This window comes from Bos grunniens, chromosome 28 (genome assembly GCF_055505025.1).
Source record: "Bos grunniens cultivar Pamir isolate PY7600 chromosome 28, Bosgru_T2T1.0, whole genome shotgun sequence".
Classification (NCBI taxonomy): Eukaryota; Metazoa; Chordata; class Mammalia; order Artiodactyla; family Bovidae; genus Bos; species Bos grunniens.
The window spans coordinates 15,182,558-15,198,891 of NC_141192.1; the positions used below are offsets into that span (position 1 = coordinate 15,182,558).

At 47.1% G+C, this 16,334-nt stretch overlaps 1 long non-coding RNA gene across 2 annotated transcripts in view; it reads right to left on the reverse strand.

Moving 5' to 3' along the window:
- LOC147342877 (uncharacterized) overlaps positions 1–16,334 on the reverse strand; it is a 67,831-nt gene that overhangs the window by 46,803 nt on the left and 4,694 nt on the right. The window contains exons 2-6 of one of the 2 annotated variants that reach the window (XR_015156780.1): positions 16,239–16,296; positions 15,455–15,632; positions 14,820–14,867; positions 11,371–11,471; positions 11,028–11,292 (exon numbers count right to left, since the gene is read on the reverse strand). This is a non-coding gene — a long non-coding RNA (uncharacterized LOC147342877). Of the gene's footprint in view, positions 1–10,452; positions 10,616–11,027; positions 11,293–11,370; positions 11,472–14,819; positions 14,868–15,454; positions 15,633–16,238; positions 16,297–16,334 lie in introns of those variants that run through there. The other variant, XR_015156781.1, reaches the window with a different exon arrangement.

A 16,334-nucleotide genomic window follows, 5' to 3' on the forward strand; every position in this document is an offset into this window, starting at 1 on the left:
GAAGATTTGTAGCAATTCTGAATCAAGCAAGTCCATTAGTACTGTTTTCTCTCACTGCATTTGCTCACTTCATCACTCTGCATCACATTTTGGTAATTCTCACAATATTTTAAATATTTTCCACTATTATATTTGCTGTGGTGATCTGTGACCAGGGATCTTTGATGTTACTACTACAACTCCCTGAAGGTTCAGAAGATGGTTGGCATTTTTTGGAGTGAACTCATGTTCACTCATGTGCAACTCTTTGTGATCCCATGGACTATAGCTTACCAGGCTACTCTGTCCATGGAATTTTCCAGGCAAGAGTACTGGAGTGGGTTGCCATTTCCTTCTCCCATGGATCAAACCCCAGTCTCCCATATTGCAGGCAGACGCTTTACCCTCTGAGCCATAAATATGTTTTAATTAAGGTATGTACATTTTTTTGACATAAAGCTAATGTACACTTAACAGACTATAGTTTAAACAAACAAAAAAAATTTTTTAGCTGCTCTGTGCTGCTTGTGGGATCTTAGTTCCCTGACCAGGGAAGGAGCCCAGGCCTTCCACAGTGAAAGTGCCAAATCCTAACCACTGGACCACCAGGGAATTCCCAAAGCATAACTTTTATATGCACTAGGAAAGCAAAAAGTTTGTATGACTTGCTTTATTAAGATATTTGCTTTATCTTCATGGTCTGAACTGAAACTGCAACTTCTTCAAGGTATGCCTGTAAGTGAAAATGTCCTTATTTCTACCCTTATTACTATTTTTTGCATTTTTGTTGATTCACATGCTATAAAATTCACCCTTTGAAAGTGTACAATTAAGTGGCTTTAGTGTATTTGTAAGGTTTAACAAACCTCACCCCTGGGGCTTCCCTAGTGGTCCTGTGGTTGAGAATCCATCTTCCAGTGCAAGGGATTCAAGTTCAATCCCTGGTCAGGGAACTAAGATCCCACATGCCATGGAGCAACTAAACCCAAGCGCCACAACTGGAGGAGCCCACGCATCACACTAAAAAGTACCCACAGCCAAAAAACAAAACAAACAAAAAATCACTACTATCTAATTCTAGAACATGTCATCACCCAAAAAGAAAGCCCATGCTCATCAGCTGTTGCTCCATATTCCCTTCCAGCCTCTGGCAACCACAGATCTACCTTCTGTCTCTATGAATGTGCCTATTCTGGACATTTTATACAAATGAAATCATAAAATTAGTGACCTTTTGCGTCTGGCTTCTTGCTTAGCATAATGTTTTCAAGTTTCACCCATGCTATTGCATGGATCAGAATTTCATTCCTTTTTATGGCAAGTAATACCCTATTGCATGGATATATCATGTTTTGCTTATCCACTCATGAAAAAGTGAAAGTGTTAGTCAGTCAGTTGTGTCTGACTCTTTGTGACCCCATGAACTGTAGCCTGCCAGGCTCCTCTCTCCATAGCATCCTCCAGGCAAGAATACTGGAGTGCATAGCCATTTGCTTCTCCAGGGGATCTTCCTGATCCAGGGATCAAACCTGAGATTCATGTATTGCAAGCACATTCTTACTGTCTGTGCCACCAGGTAAGCCCTTATCCATTCATAAACTGGTGTGTACTTAGATTATTTAGGTTGTTTCTGGAGAAGGAAATGGCAACCCGCTCCAGTGTTCTTGCCTGGAGAATCCCAGGGACGGTGGAGCCTGGTGGGCTGCTGTCTATGGGGTCGCACAGAGTCAAACACGACTGAAGTGACTTAGCAGCAGCAGTAGCAGCAGCAGGTTGTTTCCACTTTTTCACTCTTATAAATAACACTGCTATGAACATTTGTGTACAAGTTTTTATATGGACATATATGTCAATTCTCTTTAGTACATACCTAGGATCTGGATTTATTCTTAAAAGATAAATTATCTTTTAAGAAATTATTTCAGTCTTATTAGAGACTGGGGTATACAGTCCTTGGTTGGTGTGAATTTTCAAAGTCCTTTAAAGTCATTATTATTCTGTCTTTCATCGTTACTATTTATACTATTTTAACTAATAGACTTTTAGCCTAATTTCTTTTAATTACAGAAGCTGTGAATGACACAATTTTTTTTTCAATCCATTGGCCTCTGGATTTTGGGCCCAGCACATTCCCACTGTACCACTTTCTTATGGTACAATTTTTTTTTTTCTGTTGGATATTTTTAAGATCTCTACTTGCTTTTCATATTCTTTAATTAGTTTATGATGTATTTGTATATGGACTTCCATTTATTTACCTTGATAGTCTCTGGAATTGCTGAATCTGAAGATTCATGCTTTTCAATAATCTTAGAAAATTCTCAGCTACTACCTCTTTGAATATCACCTCTCTCCCATTATTCCTCTAATCACTTTCTAAAAATCTTATTAGACATATATTACATCCTTTCATTTCATCCTCCATGTCTCTTAACCTTCCTAACCTCTTTCATTTTTTCTTTCTGTGCTACATTATGATCTATCTTCCAGTTTCCTAATTCCCTCTCCAGCAGTGTCTATTCTATCTAGCTGTTCCACTGGGTTTTTAATTTCATATGTGATATATTTAAATTCCCAGAATCTTTGTTTGGTTCTTTTTCAATTTTTCCCAGTCATGTTTATCATCCCTTGATTCTTCCTTGTCTTTCTTGTGCCACAGAAGCTCAAGCTATAGACTGCCAATAAGGTAGATAATTAGTAGAAATTAGGTAGAAGTCCTCAAGGTGTGAGCAGTCTTATTTCCCTGGACTGAGGTTTCCATTTTGTTCCTGGCCTCTCAGTTCCCTTATTTTCTTAAAGGTTCTTCCATTAACAGAAAAGAATTTCAATTTTCAAAAATATTTTTCTAGCATCTTTAGATGATTTGTAGCTGATATATTTATATATATATACCTTTCATCATCGTATAGATTTTAAGTCCCTTTGTCCCTTTTCCAACATCCATGCTTTCAGAGACTATTAAGCACCTACTATGTGCCAAAAAGTGTGCTGGGAATTCAAGAGAGAGCAAGACAAGGCCCGAATCTGCTCTCACGGTTGCTTCTGGTCTATGGAGAAACTAGACACTTAACCAGGCAACTGTAGCCCACAGCTAATCAGACCTCTGATGGGGGAGGTGTTAGTAGACAAGGCCATGCTGATAGACATGGAGGCCAGGAACACTCTAATAATCACACTGATTCTCTTTAAATTAATATTCAACATTTATTTAAGGGGGAGGAATACCTTACAAAGCAACACTCAAGTTATTTTCCTACATTAGAAGGCATTAAGGTGACCTGCCTGCTGGTCCACTGGCTAAGACTCCAAGCTCCCCATGTAGGGACCCGGGTCCAATCCCTGGTCAGGGAATTAGATTCTGCATGGCACAACTAAGAGTTTGCATGCTGCAACTAAAAAAGATTCTGCACGTCCCAGCAAGCGACAAGGATCAAACATGCTACAACTAAGACCCAGCACAGCCAAATAAATAAATACTCAAAGGAAGGAAAAATCAACACTTTAACTTTAAAAAAAGAAAAGAAGGCATTAGAGAAGCTGTCTGTTATTATTCAAGCACATGATGTTGCTGGAACATCCGTCTTTTGTGAGGAGGATTTAGCACTTCCTGCAAGCTAATTAGGAAACTGATTATCTCAGCCACATACAGTAGCCTCCTAGAGGGATGTTCTGGTAAATTACATTTCCACTGATGTTTTAGTTGCTTTCCTAGCCATCCCTTCATTCTCATGTTCCGAGTAAATATTGCTACATAATGAATAGATTCAAAATAGTGGGTTTGGACTTTACTGGTATTCCAGTGGTGAAGAATCTGCCCGTCAATGCAAGGGACATGAGTTCAATCCCTGGTCTGGGAAGATTTCACATGCTGCCAGGGAAACTAGGCTCATGGACCACAACTACTGAGCCCTTGCTCTGGAGCCTGTGAGCTCCAGCTACTGAACCCACATGCCCTAGAGCCTGTGCTCAGCAATAGGGGAAGCCGCCACGATGAGAAGCCTGCGCACCGCAACAGAGAGCAGCCCCAGCTTGCCAAAACTAGTGGAAACCCACACACAGCTCCAAAGACCCAGCACAGCCAGAAACACATAAATTAATTTAAAAAAATAATAATGGCTTAAAATGATAACTATATGTCATGGTTGAATTATGCCCCCCCAAAAGAGATATATTAAATTCTCAACCTACTTCAGAAAGTCATCTTATTTGAGAAACAGAGTCATTACAGATGTAATTAGTCAAGATGAAGTAATACTGGAATACATGGAAGAGTTAAAAAAGTTAAAGTGTTAGTCACGCAGTCATGTCTGACTCTTTGCAACCCCACGGACTATAGCCCTCCAGGTTCCTCTGTCTATGGAATTCTCCAGGAATAAATACTGGGGTGGGTAGCCATTCCCTTCTCAGGGGACCTTCCTGACCCAGGGATGGAACCTGGGTTTCCCACATGGCACAGATCCTGTATGTCTGTGCCAAGAACCCCTAATCAAATGTGACAGTGTCCTTTATGTGGACACAGAGACACAGCAAGAACACAGTGTGAAGATGGAAGCAGCGGCCAGAGTGATGCATCCACAGGCCAAGAAAAGGAAGCACTGCCTACAACCCCCAGAAGCTAGGAGGAAGGCAGGAACGATTTGCCCTCAGAGCCCTCGGAAGGAACAAGCCAACACCTTGATTTCAGACCCTCGCCTCCAGTTTGTGGTCATTTGTAACCTACGCAGCTGTAGGAACCTCATATATGATCATTTCTTCTACTCATGGATCTGGAGGTTGCCTGCACTGCAGGCAGTTCTCACTCTGGGTCCATCATGCATCACAGGCAGGATGGCTGAGACTAGGGTCATGTCAAAGGCTTCCTCGAGCACATGTCTGACATCTGGGCAAGGGAGACTCAAACAGCTGGGGATGGATGAGTTGGGGGCCTTGAGGCACCTCTCTCAGGCTACGTGGTCTCTGCACATGACAGCCTCTGTAGAGATGGACTTCTTACAGGGCAGCTGTCAGCTCCCAGAGCAAGTTCCCAAGAGAATCTGGGAGATGCTACCTGGTCTCAGAAGTCAGAGAACATCGCCTCCATCACACTCTCTTCAAGGAGGGTCACTCAGGCTCAGGATGAGGGGACCCAGACCCCACTTCTTTATGAGAGGAGGGTCTAAGGACTCATAGACCCATTTTGAAGCCTCTGCACTAACTCAGTCATGGGCACATCCAACCTGAGGGAGACAGCACGGTCTGCTTCCCTGAACCCCCAGGAATGAGGAGTTAGCCACATGAGCAGGGCGTGAGGCAGGGAGAGGGGCCACTGTCTCCTGCCCAGGCCATGAGCCCCCAGCTGATGCCACAGCACCACCTCCTTCATCCTCACTCACAGCCTCCAGGCCTGGCAGAGCCCAGGGCTCACTCATTCAGTCAAGGCTCTGCACCAGGTTCTGGAGAACACACTCTGCCCAGAGAGCACCCAGGGCAAAGGTGACCCCCAGGCTCCTCGCTGCCCACACCCCCAGGAGCTCTATGTTCCTGACAGAGAACCTTCTTTTACTGCTGAGTCTGGGGCCATTTCTGTCCCTGCTTCCCCACTAATCCAGGGTAGACAGGAGGCCCCTCACAGAGGGCTCCCCTCAATACACACAGATCAACCCCCAAGGCTTGAGGGCTCAGTCTCAGAGTCTGGATCAGTGATTCTTCCCCCAGCTAACCCCAGCAGTGGCTCTCCAATTCCTTGTGTTCTGATGACTCTCTAAATTCTCTCCCCTACCCCACCCACCTTCTTGTTCAGGAGACAAAGGCATTTCTGGTATTGCTGCTAATCAAGAAGGCTTCTTTTCTGTCAAGGGAAATATCCAGCTTTCTGACCACTTAAAGTACTTGGTCTGAAACGCGCACACATACACACACACACACGCATAAATGCTACCTGCCTTTCTTCAAGAGGCCTCTGCTCTCCAGAAAAGGCGAAACAAAGGTTTACCTAAGGTTGCATCACCCTGCCTCCAGTCCTGCCTCCACCCTCAGAGCACCCTCCAAAGCATCAGACTGGTCTGTGTGGGGACAGAAGGGCCCACTGACTGAGCATCCATTATAGGTCAGTGCTGAGCCATTTGTCCCAGCGAGGGAGGTGTCCCAGTCCTCTCCATCACACAGTGAAGAGGCTGAAGCCGGTGGGGGGTGGGGCGGGGGGATGAGCTAGCCTGTGTCTGAGCTGAGGTTCACGGCTATGTTTGTCTCCAAGTTTATCTCTAAAACCTGTCATCCTTCTTTCTTCCTCTCCCCCTCCTCCTCCTCAACTTCTGCCTCTGTCTCCCTCTCCTTCCACCCCTCTGTCTATTTCTGTGTCTGAGCTTTCTTTCTTTCACTGTAACCCCACATCCAAGAGACTAGAACTGTTTAGAGGCCAGAATCATCTCCAGAATGGGTTCAGTCTTCCCCTTGTCCGTGGTACCAGAATCTGGCCACACTCCATTTGGCAAGGACAGTGGCTACCTGCCACCTCCTTCTCCCCACCCGACAAGGGACCTTTCCCGAATCTCTAAGCTGAGCCCTAGGGTGGATGCATAGAGAGAGAATGACCAAAGACCAGAATGACAAGGGAGATTATTCCCAGTGGCCAGACTATAGCGGGACACACACAGTGGAGACAGGAGTTACATTTTCATCAATTATCAAAATTCCTCCCAACCTGAATGCTCCAGCTGCCCTTTGCCAGCTGTGTGGCCTTAGCTATGTCACTTATCTGAGCCAATAATAATAATCCCTACTTTAGAAGATTGCTGTTATGATTCAATAAGATAAAGACTGTTGGTTTGTTTGGAAAACTTTGGGCTGCAAATAAAAGAAAATTCAACCAGGACTTGTTTGAGCAATAAAGATAATCATTTCATATACTGAGATTCTAGAGGCAGTTTTCAGGTTTTGTGCAATGATTCAGAAATGCCACTGAAAATCAGTTTCTTTCTATATTTCTGCTTCACTATCATTAGCTTTAAAAAAAAAAAAAAGTATTTATTTGGCTGCATTGGGTCTTAGTTTCAATATGTGGCATCTTCATCATGGCGCACGGGCTTAGTCGCCCTAGAGAATGTGAAATCTTAGTTCCCCGACCAGGGATCATCCCTTGCCCTGGAAGGTCGATTCTTAACCACCGGACCATCAGGGACGTCCTTCCTTAGCTTATTGTTTACATTTCATGTTGTTTCCTCATGACTGAAAGATAGCTGTTGCAGCTCCAGACATCACATACCATATTCAAAAAAGGGAAGAAGGGAAGGGGAATAATAATAAGCACTCCTGGGACTTCTCTGGTGGTCCAGAGGCTGAGAGTCCATGCTCCTTGCGTTCAGTCCCTGGTTAGGGAGCTAGATTCCCACATGCCACAACTAAAGATGCCACATGCCCCAACGAAGACTCAGGACAGCCAAGTAAGTGAGTATTTTTAAATAACAATAATAATATACACCCCTTCAGGAAATGGATTAAAGTGACCCAAGATCCCACCTTGAGACAGTCTGCCCTACAGCATCATCACTTAATATGAAACTCATTCTCATCTCAGATGCTTTTGCCTTTTGAAAAAGCCTTCAGAGAAAAGTCCCCCATAGTAGGACTCAGTGGGAGCCCCCAGTGGTGCCCATTTTACACCATACCAACCAGTCATCAGCTGCAGCCTGCCCAGGTCATGCTGCGTGGGCTGGCCTTAAGGCTCTCTTTCGGCTGAAGACTCGTCTCCAGCAAAGGGGCAGCTGGGAGTCATTAGCACCAACCTCCAGTAGCTGGGGGATGGGGAAACCAGTGGGTTAGAACAAAAACAAGCAGTCTCCTGCCCAGATTCCCGAGCCATCCCCAACATCCTCAGCCACAGAGCTCAGTGTGCAGGAGCAGAGGCCCACCCCTGCCACAACCTTACTTTCCTGGTTCATAAACTGGGTGTGCAGGACCAAAGGGTCCTTTCCAGCTCTGCATGTCCAAGCTCCTGTGATTCTACTTCCGCCTCACCCCACAGTTCCAACAAGGCAGTCCCCTTCCAGTGACGGATTCAGGTGACCCAAGGATCCCACCTTGAGAGAATCTGCCTGCAGCATGGTCATCTACATGACACTCATTCTCAAGGCTTCCCTGGTGGTCCGGTGGATAAGAATCCGCCTGCTAGTGTAGGGGAAATGAGTTCAATCCCTGGTCCAGGAGAATCCCTCATGCTGCGGGGCAACTAAGCCTGTGTGCCATGACTACTGAGTCTGCACTCTAGAGCCCACACTCCACAACGAGAGAAGCCACTGCAGTGAGGAGTCTGCACACTACAACTAGCCCCCACCCTCCACAATTACAGAAAAGCCCTTGAGCAGCAACGAAGACCCAGTGCAGCCAATAAATAAATAATTACAACAAAAAAAAATAAGGAAACTCATTCTCATTGCAAATGCTTTTACATTTTGAAGAAGCCTTCAGAGAAAAGTCTCAATGGTAGGACTCCATGGACATGTGGCACTGGCTTCCTGGCGCTTCAGGTCATATCACAGACCTTCAGAGCTGGAAGGAACATGAGAGAGGCTCCCCCAACCCCAGCTGTACAAGCAGGGAAACTGAGGCCCAGGGTGGAGAAGTGATTTCCTCACCGTTGCACAGCAGAGCCAGGGCCAAGCATTCTTGGCCCTGAGCCTCTTAGCACTCCAGGAGGAGTCCCCAGAATGGAAGGTTCTTTTTTGTGTATGGTGTTCTAATCTTATTCTCTTACCCTAACCCGCAAATGGATTCAAGACCTAAATGTAAGGCCGAACACTATAAAACTCTTAGAGGAAAACATAGGCAGGACACTCTTTGACATAAATCGCAGTAAGATCTTTTCTGACCCACCTCCTAGAATAATGAGAATAAAACCAAAAATAAATAAATAGGACCTAATTAAATTTAAAAGCTTTGGTACAGCACAGGAAACCATAAACAAGACAAAAAGACAACACTCATAATGGGAGAAAATATTTGCAAATGAAGCGACCGACAAAAGATTAATCTCCAAAATATACAAACAGTTCCTGCAGCTCAAAATCAAAAAACAACCCAATCAAAAAATGGGTGAAAGATGTAAATAGACACTTCTCCAAAGAAAATATACAAATGGCCAACAAACATACAAAAAGATGCTCAACATCACTAATTATTAGAGAAATGCAAATCAAAACTAAAATGAGATACCTCACACCAGTCAGAAGAGCCATCATCACAAAATCTGCAAACAATAAATGCTGGAGAGGGTGTGGAGGAAAGGGAACCCTCTGGTACTGCTGGTGGAAATGTAAATTGATACAGCCTCTATGGAGAACAGTTACGTAGGTTCCTTAAAAAACCAAAAACAGAACTATCGTGTGACCCAGCCATCCCACTAACGGGCATATACCCAGAGGAAAGTGTGATTCAAAATGATACACGTACCCCAATGTCCATAGCAGCACTATTTACAATAGCCAGGCCATGGGAACAAACGTCCATCAACAGAAGAAAGGATAACGATATATGCCATGGAATATTGCTCAGCCATAGAAAGAAATGAAATTGGGTCACCCGTGGAGATGTGGAGAGACCTCGTCATCACAGAGTGAAGTAAGTCAGAAAGAGAAAAACAAGTATCGTATATTAACGCATATATGTGGAATCTGAAAAAAAACTGGTATAGACAATCTTATTTACAAAGCAGAAATAGAAACACAGACAAAGAAAACAAACATGGATACCAAGGGGGAGAGTAGGGGTCGGATGGCTGGGACATGGGGATTGATACACACACTGTTGATGTGTGTTAGTCACTCAGTCCAACCCCATGAACTGTAGCCCACCGGGCTCCTCTGTCCATGGAGTTCTCCAGGCAAGAATACTGGACTGGGTAGCCATTCCCTTCTCCAATTCATTGTTGATACTCTGTATAAAACGGATAACTAATGAGAACCTCCTATTGTTTAGCTGCTAAGTCACGTCTGACTCTTTGCAACCCTATGGACTTCAGCACACCAGGCCTCCCTGTCCCTCACCACTCTAGAGCTCTGGAAACTTGACTCAGTGCTCTGTGGTAACCTAAATGGAAAGGAAATCCAAAAAAGGGGGGATATACATATACATATAGCTGATTCACTTTTCTGTATAGTGGAAACTAACAACACTGTAAAGCAAACTATACTCTGATAAAAAAAAATTTTTTTTAAACAAATAAGAAAGGAGGATTCAGACCCAGAAACGCAACTGTCTCAGGAGGGTTCTTCAGAAGCAGAGCCTGAGTCCGGCATTCCCATTCAGATGATTTATAGCAATGGGGGGCATGTAGGGTGGGAGTTGGTGGGGACAGGAAGAGGCTCTGAGGAACAGGGGAGTGAGGGAAGCCGGACAGGGGAGCAGTAAAAGCTAGGCCAGAACAGGGTCTCAGCTGGGGCTGAGCCACAGCCCGGCCCTCCAAGGGTTCTGGACCCTTAAAAGCATCAGCGTTCATCCTACCTTGAGGCTCGGGGTGGCCTTTGGCACCACATCAGCCGGTCATGGCCACAGTCTGTCCAGGTCGTGCAGAGAGGCCGGGCCTTCCAGAAACGGCTCTTGTTAGGCTGAGGTCCTATCTCCATGGAAGGGGCAGCTGGGAGTCATTAACAACAACTCTCTACAGCTGAGGGACGGGGAAACCAGAAAGTTAGGAAGGAAAAAAAGCAGATCTCCTCCCCAGATTCCTGATCCATTCCTGGCGTTCCCAGCCACAGAGCACAGCGTGCAGGAGCAGAGGCCTGTCCCTGTCATAACCTCATTTTCCCGGTTCATAAGATGGGTGTGCAGAACCAAAGGGTCCTTTCCGGCTCTGCATGTCTGAGCTTCTGTGATTCCACTTCCACCTCGCCCCACAGTTCCAACCAGACAGGCCCCCTGCCCCCCAGATTCCCCACTCGCCCAAGCAGTTGAACAGTGAGTGAGACCAAAGTAGGGCATCCACTCAATCAGGCCTGAACCCCACGAGGCAGGTAAAGGCAACAGTTTCTTGGCGTGTGTACGTCTCCAGCCTGCAGAGCGGGCCTGGGGAGTCAGTATTTCTTGAAATGTAAGTACCGAGACCACACTGAGTTGTCAGTGAATTCATTATCCCATTACGCAGACCTGAATTATTCAGCGCTCTTGAGGTTGCCTGAGGAACGTGCCCGAGCACAGTCGATGCAGCATTAGAGGGATGGATGGAGTCAGGCCCAGGGCATGGTTGGTGCCGGGGTGATGGATCTGCACCCAGAGAGGCTGCCAGGGCTTGCAGGCACAAAGCTGCTTGGCTGGCAGGACCTGGGCGCTGGGTGTTCCTGGGGCCTGGGAAGGGAATCATGACATACCCATAGTCCTCCTCACCACCTAGGAAACCGGCAGAGTGTATCTTCAGAGCCCTACCTGCTCCACAGGGCCCAGGGACAGAAGATCCAAGCTCCACCTCTTCCTGGCTGTGTTACCTCCAGCAGGTCATTCATCTCGTTGAGTTTTAGTTTCTTTATCTGTAAACAACACAGTGATGGTGCTGAGTCAATATCCAGTCTCTCTTTTAAGTTTAATGATAGAACTGATTTCTCAGTAAACATATTATCCTCTGGAATATAGACTACTTCCAGGCTCAAGTGTGGCCATGTGACTAAGTGCTGATCAGAAGGATGCGAGTACAATAACCTATAAAACTTTGAAGAAGTTTCCTTAAAGGAAGGAGGTTACATTTTGTCCCTTCCTTTTTCCTGAAAACTGGATGGAAGGTGTGATGGCTGGAGTTCAGGCAGTCATCCTGTTCAGTGAGAAGACACCACAAGATGAGGAAGACAGCACGGCGGAGGAAAGCCCGAGTCCCAGTTGACCCTGGAACCTCCTTGCCACCTCTAAGTTGCATCTACACAAAACAGAGATTAACTTCTCTTTTAGATTTTTCTGTCTCTCACAGCCAAATCCAACCCTACCTTGTTGGGCAAGTTCAGGGGTGAAATGAGACATTATAGGAAACTTGGCCACCTCAATAGGTATTTGGGCTTCCCTGGTGGCTCAGATGGTGAAGAATCTGCCTGCAACGTGGGAGACCTGGGTTCAGTCTCTGAGTTGGGAAGATCCCCTGGAGGAGGGCATGGCAACACACTCCACTATTCTGCTTGGAGACTCCTCATGGACAGAGGAGCCTGGTGGGCTATAGCCCATGGGGTTGCAAAAAGCCAGACACAACTGAGTGACTAGGCACAATAGGTATTTTCGTCTAGGATACTTCAGCGGTTAAAAACGATAAGCCCTGAAACCAGAGAACCTGGGTTCAAATCTCAACTCTACCTCTTACAAGCTGTGCAAATTTGGGGACGTTGCTTAACCTCCCTGTGCTTCATCTTTCTTATCTGCAAGATGGGGATAAAAATGGTACCTTCCCCCTTACAAAGTTTATGCGAGGATTAAGCAAGTTAATATGAAGTTAGGAGAAGTGACTGGCATACAGGGATTGCTATGTAAGTATCAGCAATTAGGATCTTTTTTTATACATCCAAGGGGATTCCCTGCATAACTCAGGGACCTGGGTCCCCAAAACATCTCCCAAAGCTTCATCTCAGTGTAGATTTTCCAGTCAAGGTGACTGTGTTCTCAGGGAAGCAATGCCAGAAATATTCTGAGATTCAACCATGACATAAACGGTTTGACCTTGGGCTGGGCAGCAGAGTCTGAGGTCCTGATTTGGAGCCCACAAGAGGAACTTCTGTTTGAAATCCAGATGAAATTCTTATTCAGGAAGAGAGAAAGAAAAACAAAAGCCCATTATGGGCTGTGTACTGAACAGGTGTCTCTCCTCTGTGAGCTTCTGGGGAGTGGATTAAACCAGCATCATGTGCCAGCAGCACAAAGACCAGTGTGGAATATGGGGGAAGCTCTCAGGACCTGAGGCAGCAGGGAGTGGTGAGGACTGGGGCAAGGGCACAGGACCCGTGGGGGATGGGGACAGGCACTACACAGCACCTGCCACTGCCCTGCAGCAACACGGGCCCAGTGTTGTCAAATCTGCTGCTCTTTCCAAAGAAACGGAAATCAAATCTGAATTCTATGTGAAGTTTCTGATTGTTTCATGTTGGCTCCATTCACAGAAACAAAATACTGATCAAGGCAAACAGAATATGTCTCCAGGCCAGCTCAGGGGCCACCAGAAGTCAACGAGCACTGAGAGGTCTCCATGCAATGCAGTTGGAATACTTGAGTCCCAGGCTCTGTGTCCGGGTGTCTTGGGGGAAGTGGGTATACGCTTGAGCATGGGGGTGGAAGAAAGGGGCTCGTCATCCCCAGGGAGGCAGGTGCCCCGACCCCTTGCCCCCTCCCCATCTGGGTTTAGGATGATGGCAGTGGGGGTGGGCAGAGGTGGGAGGTTGCCCTGTGACCTCAGGTAATACTCTGACTCCCACAGCTCCAGGTCCCTCCTCTGAGAAACAGACTGGGAAGTCTGAAGCTCAGGCATGAGGCAGTGACCCTGGTCCACCTGCCCCTGCTGAGGTCCTGCCCCTTGGGGGTCTCTGCATTCATGGCTTTGGGGATGCCCGGGGGTCCTTGGGATCTGTGTGTGGCTTGGACTGCTGACCCTGACTCTTTCCTCCCTCACCCTTTGCCACGTGACCTCACAGGGGCTGCCCCATGGAGGGCGTGGAGTACACACACTTGCCCCCCATGAGGAGCTTGGCCAAGTGACTTGCTGGGGCTGTGGGAGCATCAGCACAGCCGACTGAGGCAGAGGCTTTCAAAGCACCCGTGTGGTTGGCCTCTTGCACCTGTGCTATCCTCTGGGAAAGAGCATCTTCAGGTAGCTGCTTGTTGCAGAAAGAAGTGAAGTGAAAGTCACTCAGTTGTGTCCGACTCTTTGCAACCCCATGGACTACACAGTCCATGGAATTCTCCAGGCCAGAATACTGGAGTGGGTAGCCTTTCCATTCTCCAGGGAATATTCCCAACTCAGGTTTGGAACCCAGGTCTCCTGTATTGCAGGCGGATTCTTTACCAGCTGAACCACAAGGGAAGCCCAAGAATTCTGGAACGGGTAGCCTATCCCTTCTCCAGTGGATCTTCCCGACCCAGGAATTGAACCGGGGTCTCCTGCTTTGCAGGTGGATTCTTTACCAACTGAGCTATCAGAGAAGCCCTGTTGCAGAAAGATGTGGACCCAAAACCTGAAGCAGAAGCAGTCCAGATGACCCTCCAACCCAGGAGCTAGAAAAGCAGGTGGTCATTTTGGAAGTTGCTGAGACTTGGGGCTGGTGCACAGCCCTGCTGCAGCAGAAACCTGACCGCTATGCTGGGAGGTCGTGGGCTTCCCCAAGCCTGACCCTGGCTCTCCCCTGGTCCTCCACTCTCCTAGAAGCCCCTGCACCCCTGCATGTGTGCTAAGTTGCTCAATCGTGTCCAACTCTTCACGACCCTATGGACTGTGCCCGCCAAGCTCCTTCTGTCCATGGGATTCTCCAGGCAAGAATACTGGAGTGGGTTGCCATTTCCTTCCCCAAGGAAGCTTCCCGACCCAGGGATGGAACCAGCATCCTGTGTCTCCTGCACTGGCAGGCGGGTTCTTTACCACCATCACCACCGGGGATGCGCTGGCACCTATGGCCGTGACACAAAGAGATTCACTTTGGCATGGGAGACCCCAGGCCATACAGAACTGGAACCAATCCCCACATCCTAGGTGTGAGACCCCACATGGCCCCCGTCTATAGAGGGTGGGTGATCACGCCTACCTCGCGGGGGGATTAAGGAAGGGATGCCTGGTACTCGCACTTGCACTTGTCAGGTGAGAGAGGGATGGGGCAATCCCTGTGAGAAAACTCCCCCTGAGGAAAACGAGGCCTTACCTTTGCAGAGCATGATTTCGAGTTCAGTGCGGAATCTGTAAATCTATCCTGAAAAAAAAAAGCAAACGGTTATCTCAGCACCAACTGTCAACCACCCCTGGGCACAGACCATCCTGCTAGAGTGTCTGTATTAGTTAGGAAGACTTTGAAAGTCAAATAAAAGAATATATAGCTAAATCATTGCTTAAGCACAAAGGGCTCCATTTTCTCACATAACAAGGAGGCTGGAGGTAAGCAGCTGCTGCGTGGTGGTTCAATGTCTGGGCAATGTCTTTGAGGACCATTCAGCAACCTCATTGTTTTTATTTATTTATTTTAATCTTTAACTCTGTTGCCTCATGGTCACAAGATAGCTGCTACAGTTCCAAGCATTTCATCTTTACACAGCATGGGACCATTCTCATGAAAACCCCTCTGAGCAGAGGCTCCACCACAGCCACCCTGGGCAGGAACAGACACCTCCACCTCCGTCACACTTACTGTCACAGCATCACTCTCCTTCCAAGCACAGACTCACAAGCTACGTTTACATGAAAGTCCTGTGCAGTACATTTGATTGTGGGCACCAGGTCCCATGCCTGCAGGGGAGTCTGGGACATGTGTATTTGTCTTAATTTAGGGAAGAAAGGACTCACAACATAGGCCACCATTTCAAGGTGGAGAGAGAAGAGCTGCAGGGGGACTTTTCTTTGCTGTTTCTCAAAAGGACCGCATGAAGTCTTCACCACTGGGCGGCTCCTGAGGATCCGCTGAGGTGTCCGGCAAAAGCCGTGATGCCCAGGAATGGCTGTGATAGTGGCACCCCAGCCATCCCTCAAAGAGAAAGAAGCAGGTAACGCCATGAAACACATACCTGTCATCTACTGGGGACTCCCGGAGACACCCAAATGCCAGGACCTGGGCTGAACCCGTGACATCATATCACAGGTCAACCCCTGGCACGTGGTGGAAGCCTCTCAAGAGAGCTCAGTCAACTTCCCAGAGACACATGAGCTCTGGACTTGGGCCCAGTGGTGAGATGACAAACCCTTATGTGCAGCTGAGATGGAGACAGGTTCATATCCTGGCTCTGCCATTTATATGTCACCTGACTTCTGGGACCCTCAGTTTGCACATCTGGAAAATGGGGACAATGCTAACCACTTGAGAGGGTGGCTGTGAGAAACATGCCTACTGCCCATCCTGTCCATGCAGTAGCAGGGAATCCTTGGTATTTAAATACCTAACACCGTGGTTCTCAAGGAAGGAGGGAAGAGCGCTAAGTAGGGTATTTTAATTGTTACAGCAACTCTGAGAGGCTCGAGGGTGTGCTGAATTTTGCCACCCTCTCATCTCCACCACCACCATCACTCTCACAGTCGTCATCTTCAGCGGCAAGGAGGACTTTGCAGATGGAACTAGAGTCACTAACAAGCTCACCTTGAAATGGAGAGATTGTCCTGGATGAGCTGGATGGGTCCCAGGAATCACGTGAACCCTGAAAAGTAGTAAAGGAAGGCAGAATGAGCTGAAGCA